The sequence below is a fragment of the Puma concolor genome, chromosome B4 (assembly GCF_028749965.1).
Source record: "Puma concolor isolate L17-30 chromosome B4, mPumCon1.1.hap2, whole genome shotgun sequence".
NCBI classification, from domain to species: Eukaryota; Metazoa; Chordata; class Mammalia; order Carnivora; family Felidae; genus Puma; species Puma concolor.
This window is the reverse complement of record NC_141673.1, coordinates 76,684,449-76,699,589: the sequence shown is the minus strand read 5'-3', so window position 1 is coordinate 76,699,589 and position 15,141 is coordinate 76,684,449. Positions and strand designations below refer to the sequence as shown.

Sequence of the window (15,141 nt, the reverse complement as noted above, 5' to 3'; positions counted from 1 at the left end):
CCCTATCCATTCTTGGTTTAGTAGCGTATTATTTATCCTCCATGTGTTTGTGCTCTGTCTAGATTTTTTCCCTTGGACAATTTCTGGTGTCATTGTATGTGTTGTGGTCAGAAAAGATGCATGCTAAGACTTTGATCTTTTTGAATTTGTTGAGATTTGTTTTGTGGCTTAACATGTGCTCTATTCTGGAGAATTTTCCATGTGCACTTGAAAAGAATATGTATTCTGCTGTTTAGGATGAAATGTTCTGAATATATCTGTTAGGTATATCTGCTCCAATGTGTCCTTCAGAGGCACTGTTTCCTGTTTGATTTCCTGTTTAAATGATTTGTCTATTGATGTTAGTGAGATGGTAAAGTCTTCTACTATTATTGTACTACTATTTCTTCCTTTATATTTCTTATTAGCTGTGTTATGTATTTGGGTGCTTCATATTTGGTGCATAAATATTTACAATTGTTGTATCTTATTGTTAGATTGTCTCCATTATGATTATATGTCAGTCTTTTATTTTATTTTCTTTTATTTCAATATATGAAATTTATTGTCAAATTGGTTTCCATACAACACCCAGTGCTACAGTCTTTATTTTAAAGTCTACTCTAAGTATTGCTACCAAGCTTTCTTTTCACTTCTATTTGTATAATAAATGTTTTTCCATCCCTTCACTTTCAATCTTCATGTGTCTTTAGGTCTTAAATGAACCTCTTGTAGGCAATATATAGAAAGGTCTTATTTATCCATTCTGTTACCCTGCACATTTTAATTGGAGCATTTAGTCCATTTACATTCAAGGTAATTATAAGTATGCACTTACAGCATTTTGTTACTTGTTTTATTGTTGTTCTTATAGTTCTCTGTTCCTTTCTTCTCTTGCTCTGTTCTGTCATGGTTTTTTGGTTTTCTTTAGTGATATACTTGGATTACTTAAAAAATTTTTTTTTGCATATCTATTACCAGTTTTTTGATTTATGATTACAATTAAGTTTATATGTAATATCTTGTGCATATAGCAGTCTATATTAAGTTGATGGTAATTTAAGTTTGAATTTATTATAAAAGCACCTAAACTTTTATTCCTCTCTTTCCCCCCGCAATGTTTTAGGTATATAGTGTCATACTTTACATCCTTTTCTGGGTTATTTACATGAATGTGGGTTTTATGTAGTTGTATCCATGTGGCAAGGTAAGTTTAGGATCCTCCCACTCCACCATCTTCCCCTAGAAGTCCTTAAAAACTATCTTTTAAAAAGTCTTAGGGGAAAAAAGAAGAGCTTAGGGAAATGAAGTGAAACAGAAAATTGCCTCAAAAGTATTTATTTTGTCACGTTTCCAACCTTCCTAAACTGCATCATGAGCTCAGCATTCTCAGATAATGAAGGGAATGTATGTGAACACTGGGAAATGACAACTGATTGTGTCATGTTCATTGTTTTTCCTTATAGAATGAGGTCCTACTCTATGGGCTGCTGAGGCAAAGGCTACAAAAGCTGGTTGAAAAGAGCCAATCTATGAGGACACCTGGAAGCTCTTTGGTCCTTTCAGAGGCTAAAGAAAGTAAAATTCTGCTAAGGAGATGGTCTGCTTTCGAGAAGGGGTTACAAGAATCAAGGTTTGCAACATGTCTGTCCTCACCCTGTGTGCAATGCTGAGAAGGCTTCTGGGCATCCAGCCGTTGCTGGCACCATCGCTGTAGCAGCGCTCGAGTGTGAAGCTCCTTACACTGTTGGGCTCAGCCTGGAGCAAGGTGTGCACATGCTACAGCCACACACAGACTCTCCACGCTTGTCAGTAACAGCTGTGAAATCTGCCCCTCGTCTCCTCTCTAGGTAAGAAATTTCCTCAATCAGAATAACACCTGGCCCTTGAACAGAGTTGTGTATTTATAAAAATGTTTTCACCTATGTTATTCCTTCTTATGAATTCATAGAAGCCGAAAGTGGAAGAAATCTCAGATGTTGTGACCCCCATGGAGCAAAAGGAGAAATTGAATCCAGTAGAACTGATCACTTTGCCTAAAATCAAATAGCTATATAGCTGCAGAACGGAAACCAGTATTTAGTTCTGCTGACTCTCAGCCCAGTAACTTTTCCACTATCATCACATGGCATTCACACTTGTTTCCATGGGTTTCCTCCACCTTTTTCTTCTGTCTGTCTTATTAAATATGTCCTATTTGTCTTCTTTTTTTCATTTATGCATTAAGGGTGACCTACTCATATCAACATCTAATAATATCTAATTTTGTTGATTATTTCAAAAATTGCCTAAAAACTGATTATTTTGCCAGTAAGCAGTTACATTTTCATCTTTAGGTTTCCTGTCTCTCATACTGAAAAATTAAGTATGAGTATAAATGTTAATTGGAGTTGTTTTCCTTGTCATTGCAATGATTTATACTTGAGTTGTTTCCTATCAGCTTTACCACAAGATGGAATCTTCGAAGTAAGTACTCCTTTACAAATATTCTCTCTCAGTGGGCAGACACTAATGAAGCTTCTGTCAAAAACCTGGCGAGAAAATGTTTCTTAAAGTCATAGCTGATGCCAGACATTAACTGCATCAGATTTTCTATTCTGTGGTGGGAAAAGAAAAACAAAAGCATTTATATCTAACTTCAATTTTGCTAAAAGGGAAAAAATTATATCCAGGTCAAGGTCCAATCCAGTGAGGTTTGAATAAATGGAGATATTGTATCTTCTAAATTCAGTGCTTGGTATGCTTAACACTCAAAATTGTGCTAATAGTTAAAACAGCATTGTACAGAGTTGGAATGATATCCCTTTGCAAAGGTGTGCATTCTCAAAGGATACTGATTCTATACTGACTGCCTTCCCCACTCAACATTTATAGGCTCCACAGTTACCAAAATGTTGCTTTGGTACCACAGCACCAAAAGGCATATGCTCTGGCTACTAAGAGGAGGTTGCTGAAAATTGTCATTTAAGAACCTTCAGAGACATCCTCTTGATTGATCAAAGATATTACCATTCTCTTCTGTTGTCCATAATCCTACTCCATGCTGCTAATTTCATAGCAATTTTCTGCATGATTTCCTATTTGAAAATGCTGTGGTAGCAGTTAGAAATCTTAAAATTTTCCTAATTCACTCTAAATTGACTGCCAACACCTGTTTTGTTTTCTCCTAAAATGGGGAGAAAATTACTGTTCCAACCACCAACTACCTTGTGTATATTCAGTGAAACATTTTTTTCTAGTTATAAATTTGTGTAACTTAATTGACTCGGGAATCCTTTTTTTAAAGAAGTAAAAATAAAATCTTAAGTAAATCTAAAAAGGTTTTCTTTGTCAATAATACTGACTTCAAAATAACTATGATCAATAAATTATTTTATTACAATTGAAATAATTATAGTATTGGTTCATAATTATATGTTATTTGACTCAAGAAAACATCTTTCTCAACAAGATACAGGATATTTCAGAGGTCCTTCTCATCTTCTGCAAGACTCCTCTTTTTAGGGACAGAAAGCCAGAAATTTCCTACAAAATTCAAGACACATATTTTAAGGGTCTAGTGCTTCTAAATTTTAACAAAGAAATTTGCATTGGAAAAGAGTGTTACATCCAAGAAAATGCTTTCATGCTAAAGGTTAAATTACAGAGAGAAAAACTCAACCTCCAAACTTTCCCACTGCTTAAAGAAATTGAGAAGAATTCAGTGCTGCAACATGAGCCAGCCACACAAGCAAATTTTTCAAAAATAGTATGTATAGACCATGCACCTTTCACAAAAGTTAGTGCAAAATGACGCAGTTACTTAAAAACTCTAAAATTTTCAGAAGAAAACACATAGGAGTAAATCTGCTTGACCTTGGGTTTGTCAATGGGTTTTTAGATACAATACCAAAGGCAAAGAAAAAATGGTAAGTTTAACTTTATTAAAATTATAACTTCTGGCTCTTCTCGGAGCCACTCACTGCGTGGTAGAGTCTGGTGCCCCTGCCGCCACCCCGTGATGACCACTGCTACCCCCTGCTCTGTGTCGCCCCCACCTCGGGAGCAGCTGTATGATTAGGCCACAATCTTCAATGAGTACACATATTCCTCAGTTCTGTGGTGTTCTTGGTCACACATTTATGGAGTTTCTGAAGGGCAGTGGAGATTACTTCCAGGCACAGCACGACCCCTATGCAGACAAGTGAACTGTAGAAATTCATGACTACTCCACCAAGAAGCCCCCATAAGAAATCTTAAATGAATGAAATCACTCATCATTAACCTGGACACAGAGTGTTGGCTTGAAATCCACAGAGCATTTTACAAGAGTTCTGACCTGGATGGGATAAACCTCAGTGCACTTTTTTTCTATTGCCTCAGTATTACTGGATTGAAGAATTGCTCCTTCTTGTTAGGAGGTTCATTTCATTTCCCACCACACTCCCAACTTCATAATCAGAGCACTGAGAATTTCAGGTGGAGTATGTTGAAGTAGACTCAGTTTCTTTGTATCATTTCTGCTTTCAATTTTAAAATTCTTTCATAACCTTATTGAGAGTTTTTTAACAAGAGTAACATGGCTCGAGTGAACTGCCCAGCTCCAGTGAAAGTCACATGCAAGAACCTGAGATTTCTCATTTCGCACAATCCAACCAATGCGACCTTAAACAAATTTAGAGAGGAACTTAAGAAGTATGGATTTACCACAATATTAAGAGTGTGTGAAGCAACTTATGACACTACTCGTATAGAGAAAGAAGGCATCCATATTCTCGATTGGCCTTTTGATGATGGTGTACCACCATCCAGCCAGATTGTTGATGACTGGTTAAGTTTTGTAACAATCAAGTTCTGTGAAGAACCTGGTTGTTGTATGGCTGTTCGTTGTGTTGCAGGCCTTGGGAGAACTCCAGTGCTTGTTGTCCTAGCATTAATTGAAGGTGAAATGAAATACGAAGATGCCGTACACTTCATAAGACAAAAGCGGTGTGGAGCTTTTAACAGCCAGCAACTTTTGTATTTGGAGAAGTATCGTCCTAAAATGCAGCTGCGCTTCAAAGACTCCACTGATCATAGAAACAACTGTGGCATTCAATAAAACTGGGGTGCCTGATGTCATTACCTTGGAAGTGAAACTTGAAACAGGACCTAATTTGTTGTACACATTAGCCAACATGTTGGCTTAGTGAATAAGTATAATGAAGCTTCCATAGGAGTAGTGGAAAGCAGCTTTATTAGGCCACAAATTTGACAGAATTGCAACCTCTATGCTTGGGTTACCATCAACCTGTTTGGACACTTAGCAAAAGATTCTGGCTGTTCTGCATTTAAAATGTGTTTATCACTTGTACCAGTTGACCTTTTCTGAAATCATGCAGTATTGAGTTATGTCTTTAAATCTATTCCCATGCCAAAATCTTATCAATATATAAGAAATTTACAAAGATTAGGTGCCAAAATACCCAGCACAATATTGTATATTTTTAGTGTTATACAGAACTAAAATCCCAGGAACTATGAACACTCTGGACCTTATGTGGTTTACTCCTTCAGTCATTTCAAACATAGAAATTAGGGCCTATATGGTTATTTGCCTGCTCACTTTATGTTTACATCTCCCACATTTGTACCAGTATACATCAGGTTTGCTCAACCATTTTTTTTTATTTTTACCAAGTCTTACAATAATTGTTTCATGTCTTTCTACAAATTTTACTTTGTGCTGTTATGGAAAACCTCCATTTTGAAAATCTACATTGTACAGAAGCACATGTCTTTACTGTCTCCAGACAAAAAAGCCTTACAGTTAATTTTAATGTTTGCACTTTCAGGTGCAACTTACAGGGAGGGCCTGAAAAAAGAACAGGAGGGTTCTATTAAGTATTTTTAGTAAAACATTGCCTTTGTCTTGCGCAGAACATGTAGAATATGCTCTTTAATTTAGTAAATATTTTTTAAAAGGTAGAGGTGCTTTGTTATTGTAGCTAAAACCTTAATCATAAAATTTCTGAAATACTTGTAATTTGTTTTCTTATCTGAAGTTGTTTACCAACTTATTTTTGTTTGAAGTGTGATTTTTTTCTTCCTTCTCTTCCCAACCTCTCTTGCAAAAAAAGAAGAAGGAGAAGAAGAAGAAGAAGAAGAAGAAGAAGAAGAAGAAGAAGAAGAAGAAAAGAAGAAGAAGAGGGTTTCTGCTAATTAATTGAGCAGACATCTAATATTTTATATGCCTTTTGACCTGTATAACTTAATATTTGGATACTTGATAATTTGTCTTATTAGGTAATTGATAAAATGGTGATGTGTATTAATGTTAGTTCAACCATATATTTATAGTGTCTGGGAATGTGTGGTTATAGTTCTGTGGGAGAAATAATTTGTCAGTGTTCACCAGCTTGTAAAAATCTAGTGCAAGAACTTAAACATCTAAATAAATAATGAAATGCATTTATCATCAAAAAATAATTAAAACTTCTGCCAAAGACACTGTAAAAGAATGAAAATGAAAACCACTGACTGGAAGAAAATATTTGCAAATCACACATCTGATAAAGGACTTGTATCCAGAATATACAGATAACTCTTCAAGGTCAACAGTTAGAAAGCAAAGAGCCCAATTTAAAAATGGGCAAAAATAGGAGCAGAGTTGTCATTAAAGATGGTAAACAGATGGCAAATAAGCATAAAAATGGATGCTCAACATCATCTATCAGTAGTCAAATACAAATTAAAACAGCAATGAAATCTCATAACATATTTATTGGAATATCTAGAATACAATGACATGCAGAAAAATGAAACTGGGTCACTATCTTACACCATACACAAAAATGAATTCAAAATGGATGAAAGACCTGGAGACTGGAAATCATCAGAATCCTACAGGAGAAAACAGGCAGCAATCTTTTTTACCTCAGCTGTAAAAACTTCTTATACGAGATGTCTCTGGAGGCAAGGGAAATAAAAGCAAAAATGAACTATAGGAACCCTATCAAGATAAAAAGCTTCTGCACTGCAAAGAAAACGATCAACAAAACTAAAAGGCAACCGACAGAATGGGAGATGTTTGCAATTGACATATTGGATAAAAAAATCAATACCCAAAATCTATGAAGAACTTACCAGACTCAACACCCAAAACCAAACAATCCAGTGAAGAAATGGGCAGAAGACATGAATAGACACTTTTCCAAAGAAGACATCCAGATGGCTAACAGACACATGAAAAGATGCTTAACATCACTCATCATCAGGGAAATACAAGTCTAAGCCACAATGAGATACCACCTCACACCTGTCAGAATGGCTAAAATTAACAACTCAGGAAACAAAAGATGTTGGCGAGGATGCAGAGAAAGGAGAACCTTTCTTCACTGTTGGTGAGAAAGCAAAGTGGTGCAGCCACTCTGGAAAACAGTATGAAGATTCCTCAAAAAATTAAAAATAGAGCTACCCTATGATCCAGCAATTGCACTACTAGATATTTATCCAAAGGATAAAAAAAAAAATTATGGAAAGAGCCCAAATGTCCATTCACTGATAAATGGATAAGAAGACGTGGTGTTTTCCATTGTCTGTACATACACACACACACACACACACACACACACACACACACACACAATGGAATGCTACTCAGCAATCAAAAACAATGAAATCTTGCCATTTGCAACAACATGGATGGAACTAGAGTATATTATGCTAAGCAAAATAAGTCAGGGAAAGACAGATATAAGACAGATATAATATGATTTCACTTATATGTGGAATTTGGGAAACACAACAGATTAACATAGTAGAACAGAAGGAAAAATAAGGCAAAAACAGATACGGAGGCAAACCATAAGAAACTCTTAAATATGGAGAACAAACTGAGGGTGCTGGAGGGAAGGGTGGTGGGAGGATGGGCTAAAAGGGTGATGGGCATTAAGGAGGACACTTTTTGAGATGAATACTGGGTGTCATATGTAAGAGATGAATCACTGGGTTCTACTCCTGAAGCCAGGACTACACTGTATGTTAACTAACTTGAATTAAAAAAAGAATATCTAGAATATCAAAATCTGAGAGTACAAACTGATGATAAGGATGTGTAGCCATGGAAAACGTCATTCATTGTTAGTAGGAATACAAAATTGTAGAGCCACATTGGAAGACTGGAAATTCCTTATAAAGTTCAACATACATACAATTTAGCAATTGCACTACTATTTACCCAACTAGTTTTAAAACATATGTCCATGCAAAATCCTGCACACAAATATTTATAGCAGATTTATTTATAATTGCCCCAAACTGGAAACAACCAAGATGTCCTTCCATAAATGAATGGAAAACAAACTAAAACATATCTATATAATGTAATACTATTCAATAATAAAAAAGGAGTTCTCTATAAAGGCATGAAAAAACATGAATGCAACATAAATATATATTGGCAGGTGAAAAAGCCTGTCTGGAAAAACTCCATGTTGTATGATTCCAATTAGATGACATTTTGGAAACAGCAAAATATGGACATAAAAAATCAACCACTGGTTGCCATGTGTTTGAAAGAAGGAGGAGGCTTGAATAGGTGAAGCAGAGGGTTTTCTTAGGGTGGCTAAACTCTTGTGTATGATACTGTAATGGTGGAAAGTGACCATATGTGTTTGTCAAAGCCCACAGGCTTCTACAGCACAAAGAGTGAACCTTAATGTATGTAGATTATAAAAAGTCAGTTGGTAGGTCAGGAATATCAGGATGGAATACAGAATGTAACAGAAACGTCTAACTGTATTATAAGTGTATGAAACAACCTCACCAAAGGGAGTTGGGGAAAATGGTTCTGAATGGAAATAACTATTGTATATAAGACTCAGAAAAACATGAGCATATATTCTACTTGATAAAGTTCCCCACAGGGTGATATGGGTTAATTCTGAAACCACTATGAATGGATACTAGAATTGAGGTGTTAAGTAAATAGGGGCACCGGGGTGGCTCAGTCAGTTCAGCATCTAACTCTTGATTCTGGCTCAGGTCATGATCTCATGGTTCGTGAGATGGAGCCCCACGTCTGGCTCTGCTGACAGTGCACAGCCTGCTTAGAATTCTCTCTCCCCTTCTTGCTCTTCTCCTTCCCCTCTTGCACTCTCTTGATCTCTCTCTCAAAAATAAATAAATAAACATTAAAAAAGAGATTAAGTAAATAGATGGTGAATGGTGGGAACATTCTTACTGTTGGTATGGAGGGTTCAAATAAACAAATAATGGAGGTTAGAAAGATCCATGTCATAATAAATCAGAGGTATCACACTGGAGATAACAGCATTAACTCATGTTTAGTTTAATATAAGCACAGATGGCTCCATATAGAGCATAACCTGTACACACAGATTTGTATATACACACATATAGTATTTCCTTGCTCTGTCAGCTAAGAAAACCTAGAAGCAACGAGACCCAGTAGCAGCAAGCAGTCCTTGGTTTCTAATAACATTTGCCAATGAAAAGAACCCAGCCTCCTTGGAGAAATGACTGATTTTAGGACTGGGACAGAAAATATACAAGAAGCTCCTGGTGTATCTTGTAGTGTGTAAAATAAGACAATGTTAAAAAAATGTTAAATGTAAAAAAACCCAAAAACCCCTCAATGATGGACATTGTGTCTCTGTGTCAAAGGGGGTTGCAGGAGCCAACTGAAAGAGCTCTCAATGGCTGAAGTTGAAACAATTTGAGTAACAAAGTAATATTAGATTATAACCCAAAGGGTAAAGTAAATGTCCATGAGTCTATACTGATAGTGACTGAAGATGACTGAATATATATAAATGGAGGCAAGTAGATGAATCTCCTATCTAGAGGAAGTCTAAATAACTTACGTAGAGACTCCACCCTCAAGGAAGTGAACTATAACTTACCACTCCTTGTTTGTTTTAAACTCCCTACTCTTTAAGTGTGGACTGAAACTAGTGGATCCCTTCTAAAGAGTACAGTACAGAAAGGGGGAAAAAGTAAATTTACCATGGAGAAAACTGACAAACACTAGCTCAACCATGTGATCGACGTGAATGTCAACAGTGATCAGTCATGTTGATAGTATGTACCCTTGCTATGCTGTGATGAAAATGACACTTACCTGTTTGGACTTTCTCCTCAAAATCCATAACCCCAATCTAATCATGAGAAAAATATCAGACACATCCCAATTGAGAGGCATTCTACAAAATATCTGGCCAGCACTCCTCTAAATTGTCAAGATCATCATAAACAATAAATATCTGCCAAACTGTTATAGCCAAGAAGAGTCTAAGGAGACATGAAAATTAAATGTAATGTGGTAGCCTGGATGGGATCCTGGAAAAGAAAAAGGATATTAAGTGAAAGCTAAACAAAATCTGAATAAAGTGTGGACTTAAGAATAAATGTATCAATGGGACACCTAGGTGGCTCAGTCAGCTAAGCGTCAAACTGTGGCTCAGGTCATAATCTCAAGGTTCGTGAGTTTGAGCCCTGAGTCAGGCTTTGTGCTGACAGCGTGGAGCCTGGAACCTGCTTTGGGTTCTGTGTCTCTCTGTCTCTCTGCCCCTCCCCTGCTTGTGCTCTGTCTCTCTCTTAAATAATAAAACATTAAAAAAAGAATAAGTGTATCAATATTGATTTATTAATTGTGACAAATTTACCATACTAATAGATAATAATAGGGAAACGGTATGTGTTTCAGAAGTTTCCTGTACTATTTTCACAATTTTCTATAAATCCAAAGCTGTTTTAAAATTTAAAAAAAAGTTTACATAAATAATTATGTTATGTTTTTATCAGATTAATACTAAGTGGTGCACGGGATGCCAGATGGTGAGCCATGGTTCAACAACAGACCTCATGAGCTGATGAACTAGAAGTACTGACGGGGCCTGGAAGAAATACCTGGCATGCCTCCAGGGGCCACATGGGAGGTAAAGGCAGAGTGCAGACAGAAAGTCAGGACCTGGGGCACTGTCTTTAATAGGGTCTGTAGGTGGAATGCTTAACTCAAACCGAAAGAGTGGAGTATTAGTACGCCAAAAGGGGAAGACGCTGGGGAAACAGGAGAGACTATTGATCACAACGGCTGTTAACTTATATTTATATTTGTTTGTGACTCTGTGCACTGCTACGGAGAGTTTAACAAAATTACTCCATAATATTTTTGTCTTAGCATCTGTTCCCTGTTGCCAAGATGCCTGTGGGGGGCCTTGAACTGATACTACCACTCCCTCGAGCCCACTTCCTAGATAACAGCCCACAGACTCACAAGTCAACTGCCCTATCCTTGTGGGAAACATTCTCCTCTGCCCCCTCAGCCTTTCCTTGTGCACCCCTTAGACAAGACCCCCTTGGTGCTTACCAAAGTCTTGCTTTTTTGGTTTGAATTGACCAATCTGGGCTTAATCTGAAAACTTCAAAGCAGTCCACCCACTGATCCTAATAAAGGCAGTGGACCTGGTCCTGACTCTGTCTATCTGCACTCTGCCTTGACTTCCAGTTTGGCCACTGGTGGTATACTGGGTACTTCCTTGAGGTCCTGTGAGTAATAATCTATAATTCCAGTACTTCCTTCAGGACCTATGAATAATAATCTATATTTCAATCCCTCATGTGGTCTGTTGTTGCACTGCAATGCTCAGAGGCTCTATTTAATGAATATTAATTTAACAAAGTCACAACAACTGCCATGTTGGGGCACACAGTTGCATGAGGGGGCTAATGTCAGCTTAAAGTCACTGAAGGCAGTTTGGCCAAATACAATGGATGATAAGGCAACAATGCTATGGAGTAGCTTAGCTAAACTCTCAACATATGTACCCAGAACACCCCACATGGCCATTAATGAGAATGTAATTAATGTGCTTGACTATCCAAAGTAATTTAGTGAAAGAATTAGCGAAAGACATGAACCAAACTAAACAGATTAAAAAGGGGCAATTGCAAATTCTAGCTCTGAAAAATAATTACGTATAAACAGGAAATACTAGTAGTAACAAAAATTATGACATAAAAGTATGGAAAAGATAGGGACTTAAGGAATGCATGTATATTGTAAGGCAAAATTCCACAGACCATGTATCTGAGTTGAAGAATCAAGGACAAGCACTTATATTCATTTAGAGCCAGAAATAGGAAAGAGCTTGTGCAGTTAAGAGCGGTTGCTTCTGAGTATCAACGTTCAATGTTGAGACTGTTGTCAACTTTAGGAAGAATGAGACTCGCAGAAACTTTTGAATTTTGAAACTATATTTTTCTTTAAAATATATTAAGAATAAAAAATAAAAAGTAGTGTGTTTAATGGAAAAAACATTAGGCCTAAATTTAAGAACCTTAAGCTCATGTGCTAAAAAGTGATAAACTTTGAGCACAGCACCATTTCAGGTCTTCATTTTTTCACTTGTAAACTGAAATATTGGACTAAATGATTCATGAGGATCTTCCACTCTAAGATTCTAAGGTAGTAAAAAAATATACACCAATTATTTTATAAAGGGACTTGCCATGAAAAACCTTTTTGTTTTTTAAGGAAAAAGTAAAATTTGAATGACAGGCACACACACACACACACACACACACACACACACACACAATTCCAGCATTAATGGTTTAAGTAACTACAGTTTACATCAGAGAGATGCCATATAGTTATTTAAAATTGCAAGGGATGGCGAATAACCATTTTAGGGATACAGTGTGAGCTAAGACACTATTCTAACACATTGTATATTACACAGGTGGGGAAGAGTATGTGATCGCATCAGCTTTACCAGAACAGATGATTAATGAAAGTTTGGAGAAATGGGTGGAAGTCATAACACAGACGGCTGTGCAGATCAGTTAAAGAGCTTTTATGACTTTATCTCATGGTCAAAGAATGATGTAGAAGAGGCAAAATATGAAAAAAGTTTTAGGACTATTAATGTGGTAGTTGTGTGGAGGAAGACAATGATACAAGTTAACAGATGACTTCAGATTCCCATGTATGTAGGTTGGAACCCTGGTTCTGTATGACCATTAGCAAGTCACTTAAACACCTTAAGCCCCCAGTTTCCTCATGGGATTATATGAAATTAAAGGGTATATTTATATAATACACTCGGCATAGTGCGTGGCTCAATAATCAAAAACTAAAAAAAAATGCTTTGCAAACAAAAAGTGGGTACAAAGGGCAAAGTTTAGTGAGACCATTAAAATAGTTTAAGGAGATGTCAATGAAAGTAAGATTAAGGGATGAAAGAAGTAATAGGCCTTAATGACTAGCCAAAGGGGTGAAGAAGTATGAGGGGTCACCATTGACTCTGAAGCTTGGTGTCTGAGTGACTGTAAGACCCAGGGGTCAACCCGTCAGAAATATGAACTCCAATAAAGGGGAGGAACGGGCTCAGGAATAGAGGGAGTATGATGAGTTCTGTTCTAACTGTCTTGGGTGTGAGGTGACAAAGAGATTTCTAGGTAAAAACGTCTAACAGGCAACTGGAGATATAGATTTGTGATATTCTCCTCCAACTACTACCTGGACATATATATTAAGGTTCTGTTCCCATTCATGTTCTTGTATCTAGAGTCTCCCTCTCAGTAATTTCAACCAATTCCACCCTTTCAACAATCACGCTCTTCCTGAAAATCTGAGGCCTACTGGAAATTTCTATTTCAATGTCTCATAAATACCTCAAACTTATTGTATCCCAAATCAAAAACTGTCTTTATCCCTAACCAGGCATTTATTACTGACTTGTCTCATTCTGTTAATAGTACCTCAAGATCACCCAGAGTGGGCAACTTGGAGAAATCATTTATGTCTTCTCCTTTCCTGGTAAAGTCTTGTTAAATGAGTGCTGTATGAAAGGAGAGGTTAGTACTCTTGAAAAAGATGAGAAGAACCTAGTTACTAATGTAACACATTCATGGTTAAGGGATTGCTACGCACTTCATGGCCTCTCATTATGATGTTGCACAAATTGTCGGAGATACAAGTGGTATATCGAACTGCATTAACAGTAACGTTTTTTTCTTCATTAAAACACAAAATTAAGAGAATCAAAAGGCAATGCAGTGAGTGGGAGAACTTATTTGCCACACATATCTGACAAAGGAATTCTATCAAGAGTACTTAAGAAACTCATCACTTCACAAAAGAGGACTTTGAAATGGCAAAAAAGAAAAGAAAATATGGTAACTCTACTATTTATTTTAAGGAAATACAAAATGAAACCCATGAGAACAAACTACTGTATACTCACCAGAATGACTGGAATGTTAAAGACAGAAAATGCCAAGCACTGGGAAGGATATGGAAAAACTGGAATTCATATACTGGTACGTGAAGCATTAATCGCTACAACTATCAGAAAAGGAGTTGGTATGATCTACTACAGCAACATGTGTGTGACCCAGGAATTAAATTCCTACATGTATATCCAACCAAAAATCATTCACACCAAAGTCCGTGGCAGCATTATATGTTATTACTCCAGACTGAAAACCACCCAAATGCCCACCAACAGTTGAATGGGTAAATAACTATGGTCCATCTATGTGGTATAATGCCATACAGCCATGAGAACAAGCTAACATACTTGGATAAATATCACAAGCATGGTGTTGAGTTAAAGAAGCCAAACAGGAGGGAATATCATGGAAAATTGCATTTATGTAAAATATGAAAGCAATTGAAAGTAATGTGTGGTGTGAAAGAGCAGTAGAATGGAGAGAGGTAGAGGCAGAAAGTGGGGTCTTCTGGGGATGGTCTCTTCCTTGATATAGGTGCTGGTTTGTGATAATTAAGGTAGTTTATATACACCTGAGAGTAAACAAAGATATGTACTTTTTTAACATGTGTATTATATTTCAATTTAAAGTCCTATAAATTTGGCGACTTCATTATTTTTCAACTGTTACCTCCTTAGCATCCAGTGTTCACCTTTTTATCTCAGACCCTTACTACCTTCATCGAAACAATTGTTGATTTTCCACAACTTTCTCCCTTTTAATTTATTTTAATTACACTTGGTCTATTAGTCTTTCAGAAGCAGAGCTTGGATCATGCAGCTCTTTACCGACTATGACATTAAGTTTAAATACCCAAGGTGGCTTTCTAGGCCTCCATACATTACTTCCAAAAAGCTTTCTCACCCATTTTGGCTTAAAACTGAATAAACAGAAAGATTTCCT

The 15,141-nt window shown here is 36.7% G+C and overlaps 1 non-coding gene and 1 pseudogene across 1 annotated transcript; both read left to right on the top strand.

The window, feature by feature from the left end:
- The first annotated feature begins 4,477 nt into the window (after nucleotides 1–4,477).
- On the top strand, nucleotides 4,478–5,826 carry LOC147579230 (protein tyrosine phosphatase type IVA 1 pseudogene; annotated as a pseudogene).
- A 7,976-nt stretch (nucleotides 5,827–13,802) lies between these two features.
- LOC112868045 (U6atac minor spliceosomal RNA) lies at nucleotides 13,803–13,923 on the top strand. The gene has a single exon (XR_003224240.1). It is a non-coding gene; the product is annotated as a U6atac minor spliceosomal RNA (small nuclear RNA).
- The last annotated feature ends 1,218 nt before the right edge of the window (nucleotides 13,924–15,141 follow it).